The 23,030-nt window shown below is 47.5% G+C and overlaps 1 protein-coding gene across 3 annotated transcripts in view; it reads right to left on the reverse strand.

Annotated features, from left to right (window-relative positions):
• Positions 1–23,030, reverse strand: part of LOC119978430 (ubiquitin carboxyl-terminal hydrolase 49-like) — a 48,954-nt gene that overhangs the window by 14,136 nt on the left and 11,788 nt on the right. The window lies entirely within an intron of this gene.

Below are 23,030 nucleotides of genomic sequence, written 5' to 3' on the forward strand. Positions count from 1 at the left end.
TTTCTATTTCCATTTATTGAACTAATTGTGCTGATTACATTTACAATACAAAAGCAGAATTAATGCCAGATGTTGCTGAGAAGGAAGGAAGCTTGTGCCACTTTGATCCAGAGGCAACACCGGCCCTGACACTTGATTTAACAAACATTTGGCGAGGTGGTGGTGGTGGTAATGTTATTGGGTTAGTAATTCAGGGGCACAGGCTAGTACGCACAGAACACTGGTTCAAATCCCACCACGGCAGTTAAATTCAATTAATAAATCTGGAATATAAAGCTAGTCTCAGTAATGGTGACTGTGAAACTATTAGATTGTAGTCAAACTGGTTCACTAATGGAATCGGCCGTCCTTACCTACTCTGGCCTACATGTGACTCCAGACCGACAGTAATGGTTTAGCTCACTCGGCTAATCGCTGGCTTTTAAAGCAGACCAAGCAGCAGGGTTCGATTCCTGTACCAGCCTCCCCAGACAGGTGCCGGAATGTGGCGACTAGGGGCTTTTCACAGTAACTTCATTGAAGCCTACTCGTGACAATAAGCGATTTTCATTTTCATTTCATTTCATGTGGGGGACTCTTAATTGCCCTCTGAAACGGCCTAGCGAGCCATTTGGAATGGGCAACAAATGCTGTCCTTGCTACCGATATCCACATCCCAGGAAATAATTTTTAAAATAATGGGGCAGCACGGCAGCACGATGGTTAGCATTGTTGCTTCACAACTCCAGGGTCCCAGGTTTGATTCCCGGCTTGGGTCACTGTCTGTGCGGAGTCCACACGTTCTCCCCGTGTCTGCGTGGGTTTCCTCCGGGCGCTCCGTTTCCTCCACAGTTCAAAGATGTGCAGGTTAGGTGGATTGGCTCTGTTAAAGTGCTGTTAGTATCCAAAAAGGTTAGGTGGGGTTACTGGGTTACGGGTGTGGGCTTAAGTGGGATGCTATTTCCAAGGGCTGGTGCAAACTCTTTTTTAAAAATAAATTTAGAGTACCCAATTCATTTTTTCCAATTAAGGGCCAATTTAGCGTGGCCAATCCACCTACCCTGCACATCTTTGGGTTGTGGGGGCGAAACCCACGCAAACATTCTTTTTTTTTTTTTTTTTTATAAATTTAGCGTACCCAATTATTTTTTCCAATTAAGGGGCAATTTAGTGTGGCCAATCCACCTATCCTGCACATCTTTTGGGTTGTGGGGGCGAAACCCACGCAGACACGGGGAGAATGTGCAAACTCCACACGGACAGTGACCCAGGGCCGGGATTCGAACCCGGGTCCTCAGCGCCGTAGGCAACAATGCTAACCACTGTGCCACCGTGCTGCCCGTTCCCACGCAAACATGAGGAGAAAGTGCAAACTCCACATGGACAGTGACCCAGAGCCGGGATCGCACCTGGGACCTCAGCGCTGTGAGGTAGCAGTGCTATCCACTGCGCCACCGTGCTGCCCGGGCCGGTGCAGACTCGATAGGCCGAATGGCCTCCTTCTGCACTGTAAATTCTATGATTCTATGAATAGTGCTAATGAAACTAATTACGTTGCAGTTTATTGTGCAAATGTAGAGTAAGGCATGAACACTTCAGTGCACTGAAGATAATGAAATTGAGGATGTTATTTATTATGAGATGAGTTACTTCTAATTGAGACAATTGTTCATAATTTAGCAATGTAACTTTATACTTAATTCCTTACCTTGGAATAGCTCAACTTGTCTGCGGGTAACCGCTTTTAAGGTGCAAGATCTCCAGTTTATCATAGAATTTACAGTGCAGAAGGAGGCCATTCGGCCCATCGAGTCTGCACCGGCTCTTGGAACGAGCATCCTACCCAAGGTCAACATCTCCACCCTATCCCATAACCCAGTAACCCCACCCAACACTAAGGGCAATTTTGGACACTAAAGGCAATTTATCATGGCCAATCCAGCTAACCTGCACATCTTTGGACTGTGGGAGGAAATCGGAGCACCTGGAGGAAACCCACGCACACACGGGGAGGATGTGCAGACTCCGCACAGACAGTGACCCAAGCCGGAATCGAACCTGGGACCATGGAGCTGTGAAGCAATTGTGCTATCCACAATGCTACCGTGCTGCCAGTTGATTTACTGACTCCTTCATTTGACATTCAAATCTAATATTCCAATAAACAATCAGATCTTTTCACATCTACAGCTAAATCCACTTTCCCCCCCCCCCTCTATTCCTCGATTGAGGGAGCCCCTTTCTGCTATTAATAACTAGTGCAAACTTGGAGCCCTGTTCAGCGATATGCAAGAACAGCCTCAGGAGAGTTGCCCTCCAGTAACCCTCCCTCCCCGAGCCCAAATTGTACTGTTGAGGCACAAACTCAAATACAGGAGACGCACACAAAATTATTAACAAATACATTGTTGATGTCACAGGCAACGATTTCACTGATTCTTAAGCGGGACAAGAACCCGGAGCTGTGTTGTTCCTACAGGCCGATCTCCCTGTTGAATGCAGATGCCAAGTTGCTGGCCAAAATCTTGTCCTCCAGGATCAAGGATTGTGTTCCGGACGTTATTGGGGAGGACCAGACGGGGTTTGTTAAGGGCAGGCCAATGTAAGAAGGCTGTTAAACGTGATCATGTTGCCCCCGGAAGGTAGGGAGGTGGAGGTAGTGATCGCAATGGATGCAGAAAAGGCTTTTGATCGGGTAGAATGGGACTATCTGTGGGAGAAACTGGGACGGTTCGGATTCGGGCGGGGCTTTACTGAGTGGGTCAGGTTATTGTATCACGCGCCTGTGGAAAGTGTACAGACGAATAGGACAACATCGGATTATTTTAGACTGCACCGGGAGTCGAGACAGGGATGCCCCCTCTCACCACTGTTGTTTGCGCTGGCTATAGAACCGTTGGCAATTGCTCTGAAAGCCTCGAGGGGCTGGAGAGGACTAGTCAGACAGGGGGAGCACAGGGTTTCGCTCTATGCAGATGACCTGCTTCTGTACGTTTCGGACCCAATAGCGGGGATGGAAGAAATCATGAGAACTCTAGGGGAATTTGGCCGTTTTTCATGGTATAAGCTTAATATGGGAAAGAGTGAGATGTTTGTGGTCCAGGCAAGGGGACATGAGAGGTGACTGGGAGAGCTGCCATTTACGTTAGTAGAAGGAAGCTTTAGGTACCGAGGCATCCAAGTGGCGCGGGTATGGGACCGGCTGCATAAATTGAATCTGGCCCAGCTGGTGAACCAAAGGAAGGACGATTTTCGGAGATGGGACGCGCTTCCGTTGTCTCTGGCTTTGGGGGGGGGGGCGGGGGGGCGGTCCTCCGAGATTCCTATTTGTATTTCAGTGTCTCCCCATCTTTATTCTGCAGTCCTTTTTTAAGTGGGTCAACAGTGATCACAGGCTTCGTCTGGGCAAGTGGGTCAACAGTGATCACGGGCTTCGTCTGGGCAGGCAAGACCCCGCGAGTAAGGAAGGTAATGCTTGAGCGGAGTCGGGGAGAGGGCGGGCTGGCGCTACCAAATTTTAGTAACTATTACTGGGCGGCTAATATAGCCATGATCAGGAAGTGGGTGGTGGGGGAGGGGTTGGCATGGGAGTTGGCTTCATGTAAGGGCACCAGTCTGGGGGCGTTGGTAACTGCGCTTCTGCCGTTCCCGCCGGCACGGTACTCCACCAGTCCAGTGGTGATGGCGGCCCTGAGAGTTTGGGGCCAGTGGAGGCAGCATGTGGGAGCATCGGACTGGGCGCTAATCTGTGATAATCAGCGGTTTGCCCCGGGGAGTATGGACCGGGGGGGGGGGGGGGGGGGGGGGTTCTGGTTATGGCGGAGAGTGGGGATTGAGAGGATGGGGGGTATGTTCATACAGAGGAGCTTTCCGAGTATGAGGGTGTTGGAGGAAAAGTTTGGGTTGGCGAGGGGAAACAAATTCAGGTATCTGCAGGTGCGGGACTTCCTTCGTAAACAGGTGTGAACCTTCCCGCTCCTACCGCTAAGGGGGATTCAGGACAGGGTAGTTTCCAGAGGGTGGGTAGGAGAAGGGAGCGTCTCGGAAATTTATAAGGAGCTTATGGGGTTGGAGGAGACGCAGATCGAGGAGCTGAAGCGCAAGTGGAAGGAGGAGCTGGGAGGTGAGATAGAGGATGTTCTATGGGCAGACGCGTTGAGTAGAGTCAACACGTCCGCAACATGTGCCAGGCTCAGCCTGATACAATTTAAGGTTGTTCACCGGGCTCACCTGACAGAGGCCCGGATGAGCAGATTCTTTGGGCTGGAGGACAGGTGCGCAAAATGTGTGGGAGGACCGGCGAACCATGTCCACATGTTTTGGACATGTCCAAAGCTTAGGGGACTTTGGCAGGGGTTTGCGGATGTCATGTCCACGGTGTTAAAGACAAGGGTGGTGCTGAGTCCAGAGGTGGCGATTTTCGGGGTGTCAAAGACCCGGGAATCCAGGAGGAGAAAGAGGCAGACGTTCGGGCCTTTGCTTCCCTGGTAGCCCGGAGACGGATACTATTAGCTTGGAGGGACTCAAAGCCCCCGAAGTCGGAGACCTGGCTGTCGGACATGGCTAGCTTTCTCTGTTTGGAGAACATCAAGTTCGCCGTGAGAGGGTCACTGTTAAGGTTCACCTGGAGGTGGCAACCGTTCGTCAACTTCTTTGCGGGAAATTAATTATCAGCAGACTGGGGGTGCGGAGGGAGTAGTTTAGATTAGAGTAGGGGGTAAATAAGGGTGGGACCTGTACGAGAGGTAAATGGCTTTTGCACAATGTTTATGGTTTCATGTATATTGTTTATTTTGATGTTGTTATTATACCAAAAATACCTCAATAAAAGTGTTTATTAAAAAAAATCAAATACATTCCGCAACATCAGTAAATGCCCAAATTGGGCAGAATGGCAGCACAGCGGTTAGCACTGTTGCTTCACAGCGCCAGGGTCCCGGGTACGACTCCAGGCTTGAGTCACTGCCTGTGTGGAGTCTGCATGTTCTCCATGTGTCTGCGTGGGTTTCCTCCGGGTGCTCCGGTTTCCTCCCACAAGTCCCGAAAGATCAGCTTGTTAGGTGAATTGGACATTCACCTCGAGGCTTTTCACAGTAACTTCAATGCAGTGTTAATACAAGTCTACTTGTGACACTAATAAAGATTACAGATTATTTAAAAAAATTAATGCATCATTTTTTCCAATTTAAAAACTAATCTACAAATTCAGACAACTCAGTGGTACAAATACACACTATCCCATTTCTGCTGACGATGCTGCCTCATGCACAGGTAGTTAACCTAAGTATTCATTAGGAGCTTAGAACATGAGTGATGTCAGGGCCAACCGTATTTCTGTAACCTCCTCAAGCCATACAATGCCCGGAGATCTCTGTCTTCTTCCAATTCTGGTCACTCCATTGGGGCCATGCTTTGAGCAGCCGGGACCCTGTGCTCTAGCATTCCCTCCCTAAACCTCTGAATTTCTTTAAGCCACTCTTTCAGACCCCACCTCCGAGCTAATTTTAGGTTGCCTATCCCGTTTAAAATTTTTAAAAAAAAAGTAAATTTAGAGTACCCAATTCATTTTTTCCAATTAAGGGCCAATTTAGATTGGCTAATCCACCACCCCTGCACATCTTTGGGTTGTGGGGGCGAAACCCACGCAAACACGGGGAGAATGTGCAAATGTGCAAACTCCACACGGACAGTGACCCAGAGCCGGGATCGAACCTGGGACCTCGGCACCGTGAGGCTGCAGGGCTAACCCACTGCGCCACCGTGCTGCCCTTGGTCGCCTATCCCAATATCTTACATGGGCTGAGTGTCAACTTTTGTTGATAATGGTCACGTGAAGCACTTTTGGATTTTTAAATAATTGTTACAGGTGCCACACGAGAGGTTGTACAGTGGCTAGCACTGCTGCCTCACGGCGCCGAGGACCCAGGTTCGATCCCGGCCCCGGGTCACTGTCCGTGTGGAGTTTGCACATTCTCCCCGTGTCTGCATGCGTGGGTCTCACCCCCACAATCCAAAAAGATGTGCAGGGTAGGTGGATTGGCCACGCTGAATTGCCCCTTAATTTGGAAAAAAAAAAAATTGGGTACTCAAATTTTTTTTTTAAGTTGCAGGTGCAACATAAATGCACATTTGTGTTGTTATACTGCAGGGGTTTTAAAAAAAAGACCCTGATTCCAACCTCGATGTCCAATGCAACGCAGTTCCCCAAAGTGGCACCGAATAACAATGGAGGGGTAAAAATCTGAGAGGATTTTCTCAGGCGCATTGTGGCCAACTGTATCACTTCTCCTGCTCCACCTTTTCACATTTTCACAAAAAAGTAAACAATAACAGAAAATTCTAAGAAAAAAAAATCCGACCCCCCCCCCCCCCCCCCGTAAATACAAAAGAGAAACAATAAATTAACGCCCGTCGTTGGCAAAAAAACAGATATACAACCCAAAACAAAAACAAAGAGACAACCCCCTTCCCTGCCCCCCCGGTTGCTGCTGCTGACCTTTTGTTTTTACCGTTCTGCCAGGAGATCTAGGAATGGTTGCCATCTCCTGAAAAACCCCTGCACTGACCCCCTTAGGGCAAATTTCACCCTCTCCAATTTAATAAACCCCGCCATATCGTTGACCCAGGCCTCCATGCTTGGGGGCCTCGCATCCTTCCACTGAAGAAGAATCCTCCGCCGGGCTACTAGGGACGCAAAGGCCAGAACACCGGCCTCTTTCGCCTCCTGCACTCCTGGCGTCACTGCAACCCCAAATATTGCGAGTCCCCAGCCTGGATTGACCTTGGATCCTACCACCCTCGATACCGTCCTTGCGACCCCCTTCCAAAATTCCCCCAGCACTGGGCATGCCCAGAACATGTGGACATGGTTTGCTGGTCTCCCTGAGCATCTAATATACCTGTCCTCGGTCCCAAAAAACCGCCTCATCCTTGTCCCGGTCATATGAGCCCTATGCAGTACCTTAAACTGTATGAGGCTAAGCCTCGCACACGAAGAGGAGGAGTTCACCCTTTCTAGGGCATCCGCCCACGTCCACTCCTCAATGTCCTCACCCAGCTCCTCCTCCCATTTATCTTTCAGCTCCTCCACCGAGGCCTCGTCTACCTCCTGCATCACCTGGTACACTTCCGAGAGGGATCAACTAACTCTGTCAACAAGGAATCAATGTGGTCCGGACGCACACCCTTAACTTGGTCACCAAGGCAATGAATTTGTGCAAAATAATTCCAAGTATCAACACAACTGAGGCTACCTCAACATCAAATTTTGAATTCTGCGCTGATCCAACACTGGTTTGCTTGTCTAAATTACTTGATCAGTTAGAGAACACCTGTTTATGTCCGGCTGATTTGTGTGCCTGACTGTGAGTGCATGGAGCCCTGGTTTGATCAAGCAGCTTAACTGCACTCTCGCTTTGACAGTGCCAGTAATATATTAACAAATACTATATAATGACTGTGCCCTTATCACAGGAGTGGTCAGGCAGGCTCGCGCATTAATCTTTCTTTTTGACTGGGAAATATGTCACCATCCTTAATTTTTTTTTATTTTTTTTATTTTTAAAAATTTTTTATTGGAATTTTTTGCAGAAAATATAACAAAAAGTATAGCAAAAAGCAGTAATATGCAATTAACAGCCCCATAACACCCACAATTCCCCCCATACCGTAACATCACATGTATCACATTCCCCCACCCCCCCCCCCCCAAACAAGAGAACTTAACCATAAATTAAAATTAGATAAATCAAATTTAAATAAAATAAGCTAACATAATCAACGCCCCCCCCCCCCCCCGGGTTGCTGCTGCTACTGTCCCAGTACCCTATCGTTGAGCCAGGAAAGTCGAGGAAAGGTTGCCACCGTTTAAAGAACCCTTGCACCGATCCTCTCAGGGCGAATTTAACCTTCTCAAGCTTAATAAAGCCCGCCATGTCATTGATCCAGGTCTCCACGCTTGGGGGCCTCGCGTCCTTCCACTGTAGCAAAATCCTTCGCCGGGCTACTAGGGACGCAAAGGCCAGCACACCGGCCTCTTTCGCCTCCTGCACTCCCGGCTCTACCCCAACCCCAAAGATCGCGAGTCCCCATCCTGGCTTGACCCTGGATCCCACCACCCTTGACACCGTCCTCGCCACCCCCTTCCAGAACTCCTCCAATGCCGGGCATGCCCAGAACATATGGGCATGGTTCGCTGGACTCCCCGAGCACCTGGCACACCTATCTTCACCCCCAAAGAACCTATTCATCCTCGTCCCAGTCATGTGGGCCCTATGCAGCACCTTGAATTGGATGAGGCTAAGCCGCGCACACGAGGAGGAAGAATTTACCCTCTCCAGGGCATCAGCCCATGTCCCGTCTTCGATCTGTTCCCCCAGTTCCCCCTCCCACTTCGTTTTCAGCTCCTCTACTGACGCCTCTTCCTTCTCCTGCATAAGCTTGTAGATATCGGATATCTTCCCCTCCCCGACCCAGACCCCCGAGAGCACCCTGTCACTCACCCCCTTCGCGGGGAGCGCAGGGAATCCCTCCACCTGCCGTCTAGCAAATGCCTTTACCTGCAGATATCTAAACATATTTCCCGGCGGGAGCCCAAATTTCTCTTCCAACTCCCCCAGGCTCGCAAACCTTCCGTCGATAAACAGGTCCTTCAGCTGTCTAATGCCCGCTCTATACCATCCCCCATCCATGTTCCCCGGGACGAACCTATGGTTCCCCCTTAACGGAGCCTCCATCGAGCCCCCCACTTCTCCCCTATGTCGCCTCCACTGCCCCCAAATCTTGAGGGTAGCCGCCACCACCGGACTCGTGGTATACCTCGTGGGAGGGAGCGGCCACGGCGCCGTTACCAGGGCCCCCAGGCTTGTATCCCCACAGGACGCTCTCTCCATCCGTTTACCATCCTTAATTTAAAGAAGTGTCTGGATTTTCTCTCCACACCCGAAAGTTTTGCAGTTTGCTGGTTAACATACAGTACCGCAAATCCAACTTCAGCCATTCTTCATATAGGATGAAAGTGTTGAGGTTGGAGGGATACTGTAGAACTGCAATGTCAACTTTTGATTGATAGTGATCTCCTGAAGCACCTTGGGACTTTTTAAAAATAAATTTAGAATACCCAATTTATTTTTTTCCAATTAAGGGGCAATTTAGAGTGTTCAATCCACCTATCCTGCACATCTTTGGGTTGTGGGGGCAAAACCCACGCAGACACGGGGAGAAAGTGTAAACTTCACACAGACAGTGACCCGGAGCCAGGATTGAACCTGGGTCCTCAGCGCCGTAGGCAGCAGTGCTAACCACTGTACCGCCCTTTTTAATAATGTTAAAGGTGCTACATTAATGCAGGTTTCCATTGCTGTTATAATACAAGAAAAAAACAATTCCAACACCTCCATCGGCACTCACTTCCTGAAAGTGGCAGTGAATAACAGTCAAGGGGCAGAAGTCTGGGTGCTTTTTCCTGGGGGCACCTTGCAAACAGTGATCACCGGACAGTGACGATCAGCAGAAACCTTAATTAATTTTCTCCCGCATCAAGCGCCTGGGGAGAAAAAAAACTCGAGCACAGTTGGATCCTCCATTGTTCTATCCAAACTACCAGCTAAGCTATCATAGACTGGGAACCTCTGTTTTTAGAGAGGGAACGATGGGGAACAGGTGGGGCACGGGCTAGCATTGCTGCACTTGTCGAACTACTACTGGGCAGTGAATCTGACAATGGTTCGGAAATGGGCGGTGGAGGAGCGGTTGGTTTGAGGGTGGATGGAGGCGGCCTCGTGTAAAGGAACCAGCCTGCGGACACTGTTGTTGGCGCCCCTTCCGTTCTTGGCTGTCAGGTACTCCACAAGTTCGGTGGTGGTATCAGCAGAGGAATTGGAACCAGATTCGGCAGTACTTTGGATTGGAAGGCAAGTCTCTGTGGGCATCGATTTGCAATAACCCAAGGTCTGCCCCAGCGGGGACGGATGTGAGGTTTCGGGAGTGGCGGCAGGTGGGGTTAGAATATTTTAGGGATTTGTTGTTGTGGGGCAGTTTCCAGGCCTTGAGGAGCTGGAGGGGACGTACCAGTTACCAGAAGGAGAACGGGTTCAGTTATCTGCAAGTTCGGGACTTCATTGATTGATTGACATTTATTGTCACATGTTCTGAAGTACAGTGAAAAGTATTTTTCTGTGGCCAAGGTGGAAGGAGGTTCTGTTGTTTCCGATGCTTCTGCCCCGGTACTGCAGGATCAGCTTCTGTCTGAGGATGAAATTGTGGAGGGCAGGATTGTGGACGATTTTGGGGAGTTGATGAAGAGGCAGCGTGCTCGCGTGGAGGAGGTCAGCATCAAGTGGGAGGAGCAGTTGGGTGGAGCATTGGGGGCTGAAGTACAGAGTGAAGCTCTGCCGAGGGAGAATATGTCTTGGCTGTGAGCAAGGCTAGGCCGTATCCAATTTAACGTGGTGCACAGGGCCCACATGACAGTGTTCGGGATGAGTTGGTTCTTTTATGGGGTGAAGGATAGGTGCGGGCAGTTTGCAGGGGGCCCAGCGAATCATGTGATATGTTTTGGGCGTAGCCGAGGTGGAGGGGTTTTGGAAAGGGTTTTCGGACGTAATCTCAAAGATTTTGGGGTATAGGCGGGTGATATTTGGAGTGTCGGAGATCCGGGAGTGCAGCTGGGGAGTGAGGCCCACGTGTTGGCCTTTGCCTCCTTGATAGCCCGGAGACGGATTTTGTTGAGCTGGCTGGACTTGGAGCCGACGAAGGCAGGGGTATGGGTGAGTGAATTGACAAAAGTTCCTGCATTTGGAAAGGATCAAGTTCGCCATTCGAGGCATGGAGGAGTGGTCAACCTTGAGGTGAAGATTGCTCACCAGTCGTCAGCGGGGGATTGGGGAGGGGGGGTTTCACCTCATTTTTTGTTTGGGTGGGGTGAAAAGCTGGAAAAGGGGGGACGGGTAGCAGTGGGTTGTGGGGGGGGGTGGGGTCTGTTTGTTGGGGGCCTGCAGCGAGGGAGGAGTTTGTTTCCTGTTGCCGTATTTGCCTTTTATACTTCTTTGTTATGGTATATATTGCAAATGTCTTCACATAAGAACATAAGAACTAGGAGCAGGAGTAGGCCATCTGGCCCCTCGAGCCAGACAAAAAACAAAAATGTTTTTCTTTAAAAATTGACTAGGAGGGCGGCACAGTGGTTAGCACTGCTGCCTCATGGCGCCAAGGACCCGGGGTTGATCCAGACGCCTGGTCACTGTCTGTGTGGGGTTTGCACATTCTCCCCATGTCTGCGTGGGTCTCAACCTCACAACATAGAACATAGAACAGTACAGCACAGAACAGGCCCTTCGGCCCTCAATGTTGTGCCGAGCCATGATCACCCTACTCAAACCCACGTATCCACCCTATACCTGTAACCCAACAACACCCCCCTTAACCTTACTTTCATTAGGACACTACGGGCAATTTAGCATGGCCAATTCACCTAACCCACACATCTTTGGACTGTGGGAGGAAACCGGAGCACCCGGAGGAAACCCACGCACACAGGGGGAGGACGTGCAGACTCCACACAGACAGTGACCCAGCCGGGAATCGAACCTGGAGCTGTGAAGCATTTATGCTAACCACCATGCTACCCTGCTGCCCCAAACCAAAAAGATATGCAGGATAGGGGATTAGCCATATATTTTTACTAAAACTGTAAAAAATATATACAAGGCCAAACACTAATTTTATGTTGGAGAAACAGGGTACCCTCCCCTCAGTGCCAATGTATGGGAAGGGGGGAGTGGATACTCTGATTATTAAAACAGTTCACAACACATTTCTACAAAAAACAAATGGTAAAAGCACTAAACTTTGAGCTGGAGAGACCAGATACCCTCGCCTCAGTACCAACAGAAGGGAAAGGAAGGCGGGGGGGGGGGGGGGGGGGGGGGGGGGGTTGTAGGGAGGGAGGGAGTCGGGGTGTTGGTGGAGGGGGACCCAATAGGACACTGCCTGAACTATTTACAGAGGCAGAAAAACAAAAGAACCTTCAATTAAGATGTGCCAGATTCCCAGAGGGGGTGAGGGGCAGCACAGTGTCAGGCACGAGTGAGCCCTGGACCCCACTGCAGAGAGCCTCACGTGCACCCTCCGCTCCCGACACTGGGCAGCGGACAGCATTCGGGCAGTCGCCCTCCGGGCCTGAATCCTCCACCACACTGAGGGCAGCGGGCGACACGGGCCCACTAACCGACAGGCAGGATCTCCTCAGGCTCCTCCCGGGGTCCTGGGCCAGTGGGAGGTGGTGGTGCAGATGCCTGCTCCGCATATCAAATTGCCCCTTAATTGGAAAAAAAGAATTGGGTACTCTAAATTTATATTTTTAAAAATTGAGAAGGAACATCTGTGGCTCAGTGCCTTCGTCAACTCAACCATCGGTGAAGCTCATTTCACTGACTGGATGAGGGAGGGGGGGGAAATCACACTTTGCTACCAAGCAATACTGCATACAATTCAACTGACATACTGCAGTCACCTTGTCTCGGAGACTCAACATGCACAACAATTTCCCAAATGATCATAGCATTTTTTTAAATTGAGAAAAGCACAGTAGGAACATTTCTGAAAAAAATGTTTGCAGAAGTGCAGCACGGTGGCGCAGTGGGTAGCGCTGCTGCCTCACGGCGCCGAGGTCCCAGGTTCGATCCCGGCTCTGGATCACTGCCCGTGTGGAGTTTGCACATTCTCCCCGTGTCTGTGTGGGTTTCACCCCCACAACCCAAAGATGTGCAGGTGAGTTGGATTGGCCATGCTAAATTGCCCCTTAATTGAAAAAAAATAATTGGGTACTCTAAATTTTATTTTTTTTAACTGTTTGCAGAGGAGACATGGACAGTTAAAGAGATACAGAATAAGAGCATTGTGTGATGTTACTATAATACAAGGAATACAGCTGTGCAGAGAAACAATAGAATATTATTTTTTTTACACATTTAGAGTACCCAATTCATTTTTTCCAATTAAGGGGCAATTTAGCATGTTCAATCCACCTGCCCTGCACATCTTTGGGTTGTGGGGGAGAAACCCACGCAGACACGGGGAGAATGTGCCAACTCCACATGGACAGTGACCCAGAGCCGGGATCGAACCTGGGTCCTCGGCACCGTGAGGCAGCAGAGCTAACCATTGTGCCAACATGCTGCCCTGAGCAACAATAGAATTGGTTGTTACATGTCTGAAAAGGAGGATTCAAACACACAAATCTTCAAAAGTGGGAGGATAAGTTGATTAAGCTTTGGACGTTTTAGCAGTAGGATCACAGAATGGGAAAACCAAGAGTTAACGTCAAAGCTGAACAAATAACTGATTATACCAATATTGTCTGCAGTTTGGGGATTCTACTTTAGCGGAGCTGCATAAGAAATTCAAAAAGATATAAGGAGGGCTGGGAATAAACTAGAAAGACTGCAGCACTTTCCACCATTGGGGAAAAGCTTAAGGAAAAATTATGTCGGGCTTAGAGAAAGTAAACTGGGTGGGGGTTTCCCTTGCTTGATAAGCCAGTAACTAGATGGCATTAATTTAAGGCCATCACTGAAAAAAACAAAAGAGGTTTGATTAATTGAGGGGATTGATGGATTGGAAAAAATATAGTCAACCAGACCTATTTTGTTAAACTAAAAATTCAAATTCTTATTTGAATTTTCTAACAGTGGTGCAATGACAATGCCAGTGGAAGTGTCTGTTCCCTTTATGACCCAAATGTGTACCCGTCCTCAGATATGTCCTGATCACCATTCCCTCAAGTTTCCCCATGCTTTGCCAGGCTCATTTCTTGTATGCACGGTCCCTTTGGGATTGCTGCTTAACCATTAACCTTAAAGAGAGCTCTGCTCATGCACAATGTGTTTTTTGACTGCCCGGCACATCCCAGATTGCTAAGCAGCAATGGGTAACCTTGGTGTTGGTATGTAGAACATCTGCAGATGGCAAATTTTGGAGCCATCATTCCGGTCCCAAGGTACAAGAGATGATTTTTTTTTTTTGTTGCCTCAATTGAATCTCAGCTGATGGCCTTTTGTGAAGGCTGACACCTTAAAAACCTTTCTCTGCAATAAGTTGGCTGGAGTCAGTTGTAATATGTTGGTTGGTCAAGATCTGAGAAAGCATGTCAGGGGCAGGAGGAGCAATGCTGTTAGAGAATGGCTGCAGCACAGAGGGTCATATGGTCCGTTGTGGCCGTGCCAGCTATCTGCAAGAGCAATGTAACCAGTCACACTGCCCCATCCGTTCCTTGTAGGCCGCATATGTTCTCTTTTCAGGTGCTTATCAAATTCCCTTTTGAAGGCCACAATTGAACATGCCTCCACCGCAATCCTAGCAGTGCATTTCAGATGCTAATCACTCGCAGCATAAAACTGTTCCCCTCCATATCGCTGTTTGCTCTTTTGCCAACCACCTTCAATTTGTCTCCTCTGGTTCTCAACCCTTCTGCCAACAGGAACAGGTACTCTCTATCGACTCTGTCCTTAGCGTTCGTGATTTCAAATACTTCTATTGAATCTCCTCTCAGTCTTCCCTTAAGGCAGACAACCCCAGCTTCTCAAATCTATCCATGCAAGTCCCTCATCCCTGGAAGCACTTCTAAAGTGCAGTGACCAGAATTAGATATGATACTCCAAAAAGGAGGCCAAACCGGTGTTTCATAAAAGTTCATCACAACTTTGCAAGGTCTGATGAAAGAACACAGACATGAAACATTAACTCCGTTTCTCTCTCCACAGATGGTGCCAGACCTGCTGAATATTTCCAGTATTTGGTGGTTTTATTTCATAATAACCTCCTTTCTTGTGCACTCTATGCCTCTATTTATAAAGCCCAGGATACCATATGTCTTTTTAACGAGTTTCTGAAACTGGCCAGCCCTTCAGTGATTTATGCACATATCCCCAGAGGCCTCTCTGTTCCTGCACTCCTTTTAGAATTGAATCATTTATTTTGTATTACCTCTCCTTCTTCCTACCAAAATGCTTTACTTCACACTTCTTTGCACTAAATTTCACCGGGAATTCTTCATGTAACTATTCATTTGATACGTGAAGGACTGGACTGGAGTTAAATGGTGACACTGAACAGCTTAAAAGGTATAACATTTTTGCAATGCCTTAAGTTTAAGTTGGTGGTTTGCTGAATGTACCTTCTAAAACCCTGAAGATGTAAAGGTTTTTAAGTTGCCACCATGGCAGGTTGAAGAGATGGAAAACTTTTATCTGCCAAACTAACTTTCATAATTACACAGAGTAAAAGATGTTGGACCACTTTAAATTTTAGATGTAAAGAAATGTGACTTTGTTTCTGCTGTTGTATGTGTGGTTTCAGTTCAAACATAGTATTGAATGCAAAGGTGTCATGTGAAATAGTTGCGAGTCTGAGAGCTGTAGTGTACTTAACTGGAAAATAACAGAACAAACAGATGAAACACTGGATACTGTAACAGACAACACGAGTTTCAATATTGCTCAGGTTTTGGGGGAAGGGGCAGCACGGTGGCACAGTGGTTAGCATTGCTGGCTACGGTGCTGAGGACCCGGGTTCGAATCCCAGCCCTGGGTCACTGTCTGTGTGGAGTTTGCACATTCTCCCCGTGTTTGCGTGGGTTTCAGCCCCACAACCCAAAAGATGTGCAGGATAGGTGGATTGCTAAATTGCCCCTTAATTGGAAAAAATTGGGCACTCTAAATTTTTTTAAAAAGGTTTTGGGGGAAGGATTTGGATGTTAATTGCACATCAACTGTGGTTAACTATGTGCAGGTGGAGAGCATTGATTGGGTTGTGACGGAAGCACATGGAACGAGATTTTTACTGACACGGAGGGGTGAGGGTTGAGCTAGGAGGTGTATACTTTTAATGTTTCACTCTGTGAATAAGTATGAACTGAGTAATGATTGGCTCTGCTTTCATCCTTCACCAACTGGCTATCAGGAGTTTAACACTGAATAGGAAGACATCATGGAAGTGATTCAGATCAGATAGACGGTACAAATGAACTTAAAAACTTTTACATCTTCACTTCGGTTCTATGACCCTTGATACTCTTGCTCAGCAAAAATCTTCCTATCTCATTTTGAACCTTTAAATTGACTCCGCAGGGGCAGCACGGTGGTGCAGTGGTTAGCATTGCTGCCTATGGCACTGAGGACCCGGGTTCGAATCCCGGCCCTGGGTCACTGTCCGTGTGGAGTTTGCACATTCTCCCCGTGTCTGCGTGGGTTTCACCCCCACAATCCAAAAGATGTTCAGGATAGGTAGATTGGCCACTCTAAACTGCCCCTTAATTGGAAAAAATAATTGGATATTCTAAATTTATTTATTTTTAAAAATTGACTCCGCAGCCTCAACAACGTTTTAGAATTATAGACTTCCAACGTAATCTGCATGAAGTACAAAGAACAATACAGCAAAGGAACAGGCCTTTCGGCCCTCCGAGCCTGTACCGGCCATACCACCCTTGGCCAAAACCCTCAGCACTTCCTAGTGCCATATCCCTCTATACCCATGCTCTCCATGTGTTTGTCGAGATGCCTTTTGAATGCGGTTAATGTATCTGCTTCCACAATCTCTCCAGGCAGCACGATCCAGGCACTCTCCACCCTCAGTGTAAAAAGAAATCTCGCACAGCTGCTCCTCTAAACTTTGCCCCACGGACCTTAAAACCTACACCCTCTAGTGACTGACCGCTCGACCCTGGGAAAAGGTGCCTGCCCATCCACTCTATCCATGCCCCTCATAATCTTGTAGACCTCTATCAGGTAACCCCTCAACCTCCATCGTTCTGATGAAAACAGTCCGAGTCTATAATAATAATCTTTATTGTCACAAGTAGGCTTACATTAACACTGCAACAAAGTTACCCTAGTCGCCACACTCCGGCGCCTGTTCGGGTACACAGAGGGAGAATTCAGAATGTCCAAATTACCTAACAGCACGTCTTTCGGAACTTGTGGGAGGAAACCGAAGCCCACGCAGACACAGGGAGAACGTGCAGACTCCACACAGACAGTGACTAGAGCCAGGAATCGAACCTGGGACCCTGGAGCTGTGAAGTAACAGTGCTACCGTACTGTTCCGCCTCTCCGCATTGTTAACACCCTCCAGGCCAGGCAATATCCTGGGAAACCTCCTCTGCACCCTCTCCAAAGCCTCCACTTCCTTCTGGTAGTGTGGCGATATTGTGCGCAGAACTGTGTGCAATATTCCAAGTGCGGCTTTACCAAGGTCTATACAACTGTAGCATGACTTGCTAGTTTTTATACTCGATTGCCCGTGCAATGAAGGCAAGCATTCCGTATGCTTTCTTGACTATCTTGTCCACTTGTGTTGCCACTTTCAAAGATCTGTGGACCTGGACACCCAGATCTCTCTGACTTTCTACATTCCTAAGAGTTTTGCCATTTATGGTATATTTGAAAAATGAAATGAAAATCGATTATTGTCACAAGTAGGCTTCAAATGAAGTTACTGTGAAAAGCCCCAAGTTGCCACGTTCCCGCGCCTGTTCGGGGAGGCTGGTACGGAAATTGAACCGTGCTGCTGGCCTGCTTCAAAAGCCAGCTATTTAGCCCGGTGCTAAACCAGCCCCTATTTTCCCTCTATATTGGACATACCAAAATGCATTACCTCACATTTGTCTGGATTAAACTCCCATTTGACATTTCTCTGCCCAAGTCTCCAGCCTATCTATGTCCTGCTCTACCCTCTGGCACTCCACAACACTATCTGCTACTCTACCAACCTTGGTGTCATCTGCGAACTTACTAATCAGACCAGCTACATTTTCCTCCAAATCGTTTATGTATACTGCAAACAACAGAGGCCCCAGCACAGATCCCCATTGAACACCACTAGTCAGAACCTTCCATTCAGAAAAACACCCTTCCACTGCTCCCCTCTGCCTTCTGTGACCGAGACCAATATTGCCTCGGAACAGCCTAGCATTAATTTTAAGGCTCTGGACTGTGCGCAGGAAGAAGTGGTTTCTCTCTATCAAAGCCTTTAATCATTATAAACACCTCAATTACATCAGCCCTTGGTCTCCTATACTCAAGGGCATACAATCTAGTCTACGCCACCCATCTGGTAATTAACGCTTTTAGTTCTGAAGTCCCTGAAGGAAGGCTGTGTGTGGGGAGGTTCTGGGCAGCAATCTGATGGAGCACAGGTGCAGTGTGGATGAAGAGAATCTGAGAAAGGATTGAAAGCTTCTGGATAATGAGGAAACCAACGTTGTTTTGTATGCTGGACCTTCAGAAATCAGATTAAACATTTTCTAAACTGTGGTTGCAGTTTTAACTATATAGGATTATTTAGGTGACAAAATGCCTTGCTTTATTTTTTGGGCATCTGTATCACTGCTGAAATTAATGGCAGAAAACATTCGACAGAGGACGACATGGTTATACCGTACTTTCTGGAGAGAGCTGACATGAAGCTTCAATTAGAATATTGTTACTGCGCCCTTCATGTTTTGTTACGCCCTACCTAATTAGATTGAGACCCAATATGCAAGTCTGTAATCAAATTGGTTACGAATCTAAAAGCCTGGTACCGCCACTAACTGCCCCCGTATTGTCACCAAATTTACCCCCTAGAATAGCTGTACTGGGTTTATGAAAAGCGCAAGTAATAGGACCAAGCAGACAGCTCTTTCAATGGACTGAATGGCCTTTTCCTGGGGCCGAAGCAGTGCATAATTCAGACATTAGCTAGTTTTTAACCTCCATTTGATTTTAATTTCCCAATGAATCCACCATTTTGATGGTGCCGAAGGAAAGCAGGACATCTGATGATACATTTCTTTCATCGCTGTTCTGTAGACGGCCACTAGGAGGTATATGAGAGTTGCTTAGGGCACTAAATAAATCAGCTCAGTGTTTCTCAGAGGATTTCAGTTCAAAATGTGATTTGCAAGGTCATTAAATTTCTGAGCGTCTCATGTGGACATATAATGTGGCAAGAACACAGTATCTTAAAAATGGACATTCCCTTTTCCCTGTATGTACTGACCAAGCTGTTTGCTGAAGTTATTTCTTTATACAAATAAAGGATGTTTTCTGCGATGAACACATCAATTTCCTCTGGGTATATGACACTGAACTTAGAACAGGAGGTCCTTGGGAGTGTGTCAATATTTGACGGAGGAGCCAACACAGAAAAATTTTGAAAAATACTAGTTCAGAAGAGAAAGGAAAGTTTTGTGCGTGGGGAATTTGAACACGCACCGAAACACAGCTTCAGTAACATTTTCAAATCCAATACTGTTCATATTTTCACACAACTTACTGATAAATTTCAAAAGAAAACCAAACGTAGACAACTTTCTCTACTCCATTATTGCTGGTCTTAGTACTTTACAACAGGCAGCATCTGCAGCCCAGATGGAACCCGGTCCTGGGTCTCCGCCAATGCTACTGACTCAGCTTCCAGGAAGTGCAAAGGGAGCCTAAGGAAGGGGGCCGCAGTCCAAGTTTCCCTATCTGGGGCGATGTCAGGCTTTCTGCTCCCAACTGCTGTTGTGACCTTCTGTTGCAAATGAAAAATGAAATGAAAAAATGAAAATCGCTTATTGTCACAAGTAGGCTTCAAATGAAGTTACTGTGAAAAGCCCTAATCGCCACATTCCGGCGCCTGTTCGAGGAGGCTGGTACGGGAATTGAACCCACGCTGCTGGCCTGCCTTGGGTCTGCTTTCCAAGCCAGCGATTTAGTCCTGTGCCAAACCAGCCCCTGTGAACGTGGCTATGTCAGGGTTGGACCAGGCTCAGCTCAGCTGTTCCACAAACAACCGCGAGTGGCCACCACCTTGGCTGGGACATGAAGAGTGCCCCATAACCAGCATCTAGCCTGCCTTGTGGGGTACACTCTTGTACCTTGAGCAGTAGCTTAGCAACAAAAGTAACGATGGGGAGAATCAAACAACCTGAAGCTGCATAAATGGCTCCTGGTGTCACTTTTTATGCAATCATATGCTTTGCTCTTTATAAGTCTAGATGAAATCACAAATTAAAATGCATGTATAAATCTGGATCTTGGTTCAATGAAATTCACATCTGATTATTTTTCACAATTTAATTGGGCTGCTGCCAGTCATGTATACTGATATTTCCGTGGAAACTTATCCACCATAAGAAACATTTGCTCATCTTTATCCACTGGAATGTGCAATCTCTATCGACAGGCAGAATTTTACTGTACTCATCACAGATTCAAATAAACAAGAACAAATAAGTTAGCCAGCAACTAAGCTCAAGTATCTTTCAAACCTTTAAAACTCTGGTAATGTGGGTTTCTGGCGGCTGGTGGGTCCTGCAACATTATACCTTTGATGTAAACCAGGAAACCCAGTTAAGCAACAGGAAACCTCATTATATTGCAGAACATATTCCAGTGGAAGCAATTTCTAAATCTGAAGGTCTCCCTCTGTTCCAAGTTCATGCTGTTTATAGATGGCAGCAACCCTGACGACACCGGCGGCAATGTCGGAACTCTGCTTATGCAGGAACGGTGTGTGGTACAGCTGTTCAACAGTCAGGAATGTAATGTTGCAATTCCTGATTGGCCCACTCTTGTTCCCCTACCTTGCCCCCTCGGGGCAGGAATGAAACCACCTTGTGGGGTGGAGTTGTGTGTCTCTGGAGTCATAGGTGCTGGTGTTCATAGTACAGGACTGCTTCTGAAAGCTGTTAATATAAATAAGGTATGAGGCGCCCTAAGTGCACAATGGCTTGACCCGAATCATCAGACTTACACATGTTCAGATTTAACACTGCTGGGGTTTCACTTTGCTCGCTGCCCTAATGTCTACTGCAATGTAAATGAGCTGACCTAAAGGTAGTCTAGCTAATACCATGGGAATTTAAAAGAGCAGCTGGATAGAGCCATTATAAAATAAGCATGATGAGGCAAATAAAATGCGTCAAAGCAATTCGAAAGAGAGGGAGATAGGACATAAACATGGGTGCACACCTCCCCTAGATCCTTCTGTAAATACTGTTAGGAAAACAAAGGTAGTTTTAAGGGACTTATATTTGCATTGGTAAACATTGGAAATAAGGTATAGTTTTAAGTGGTTTAATTTAATGTTTCTGTGCCTGGAAGGGTAAAACCAATGGTTAGATTCATACTGAACGCTGGTGTTTGTATGTGGGGGTTGGTTCAGTCCCAACTGTGTCATTATTGTGCTTAGGGAGGGCTATGGCGTGAAGAGTAAATAGAAGTAAATCTGTGCTTAGCAACAGGAGGGCACTTTACAAAGAGAAGGGCTTCCCTTTGTTATTAGTTTTAACTTGGAGCCAGGGCGGATGGAGATAGGACACTGGGAAGCGAAAGCTCTCAACTACACCAGAAGTTGGACAGGACAAGGGAGTTACAAGGATCCAAGCTTCCTAACGAACAAGATACAATCCAGATAACCAGGAAATTAGGACTGAAAGAACATTTAAGTCACCTGAAGGTATGGGAACAGAGACCGAGGTATTGTTCAGAAGAATTCAAGAGTATACAATGTGTTTTGAGTGAGAGACAATTGAAGTAGCTAGATTTCATAGAAGTATCATAGAATTTACAGGACAGGAGGCCATTCGACCCATCGAGTCTGCAGCAGCCCTTGGAAAGAGGCCCCACGCCTCCACCCTATTCCCGTTACCACCGTAACCCCACCTAACCTTTTTGGATACTAAGGGCAATTTATCATAGCGAATCCACCTACTGCACATCTTTAGACTGTGGGAGGAAACCGGAGTACCCGGAGGAAACCCACGCAGATACGGGGAGAACGTGCAGACTCCGCACAGACAATGACCCAAGCCAGGAATCGAACCTGGGACCATGGAGCTGTGAAGCAACTGTGCTAACCACTGTGCTCCCATGCTGCCCCGATTTAAAGCGGAACAGCAGACTTCAGAGGTAGAAGTAATGTTTGGTGTCATTTTAACACAGTCTGGGAATCTGGGTGGCACGGTGACACAGTGGTTAGCACTGCTGCCTCACAGCGTCAGGGACCCGGGTTCAATTCTAGCCTTGGGTTACTGTGTGAGTGGAGTTGCATTTTCTCCCCGTGTCTGCGTGGGTTTCCTCAGAGTGCTCCAGTTTCCTTCCCCAGTTCAAAGATGTGCTGGTTAGATGAATTGGCCATGCTAAAACTGCCCCCTTGGTGTGCAAAGATATGCAGGTTAGGTGGGTTATGGGGATAGGGTGGAGGAGTGGGCCTAGGTAGGGTGCTCTTTCCACAGGTCAGTGCAGATTTGATGGGCCGAATGGCCTGCTTCTGCACTGGAGGAATTCCATGTTCAATGGCGAGTTAAAGCAATTGTAAGCAGTTTGCACTGCAGTCAAGACAAAGAAATCCTAGAGGGGTGGTGTAAAATCCTGGACAGGATTCACTGATAAAAGTGGAATGGAAGCTTTGTTTAAAAGGGTGTTTTGTAAAACATGGACTGGATTTCGGAATTAAAACTGCTAAAGGAAAGCATTATTACAAGGTTGTAAAGTGTGTTTTGAGAGTGGAATTTGTAAACTCTCACGTGATCATCATCATCTGGGGAGATTCTGCTTAAAAATAAATTTAGAGTACCCAATTCCTTTTTTCCTCCATTAAGGAGCACAGGGAGAATGTGCAAACGCCACACAAAGAGTGACCCGGGGCTGTGGTCGAACTCCGGTCCTTGGCGCCGTGAGGCAGCAGTACTAACCATTAACAATAATCTTTATTGGTGTCACAAGTAGGCTTACATTAACACTGCAATGAGGTTGCTGTGAAAATCCCCTAGTCGCCACACTCCGGCGCCTGTTCGGGTACACCGAGGGAGAATTCAGAATGTCCTATTCACCCAACAAGCACATCTTTCGGGACTTGTGGGAGGAAACCGGAACACCCGGAGGAAACCCACGCAGGCACGTGGAGAACGTGCAGACTCCACACAGAGACCCAAGCCGGGATATAGTCTTCATTATAACTTGGCTGCCCCATATTATAAATATACCCCCTTTAACGTACAGGGAAGCTTCGGGGCCAGTGTAGTG

The sequence above is a fragment of the Scyliorhinus canicula genome, chromosome 15 (genome assembly GCF_902713615.1).
Source record: "Scyliorhinus canicula chromosome 15, sScyCan1.1, whole genome shotgun sequence".
Lineage (NCBI taxonomy): Eukaryota > Metazoa > Chordata > Chondrichthyes > Carcharhiniformes > Scyliorhinidae > Scyliorhinus > Scyliorhinus canicula.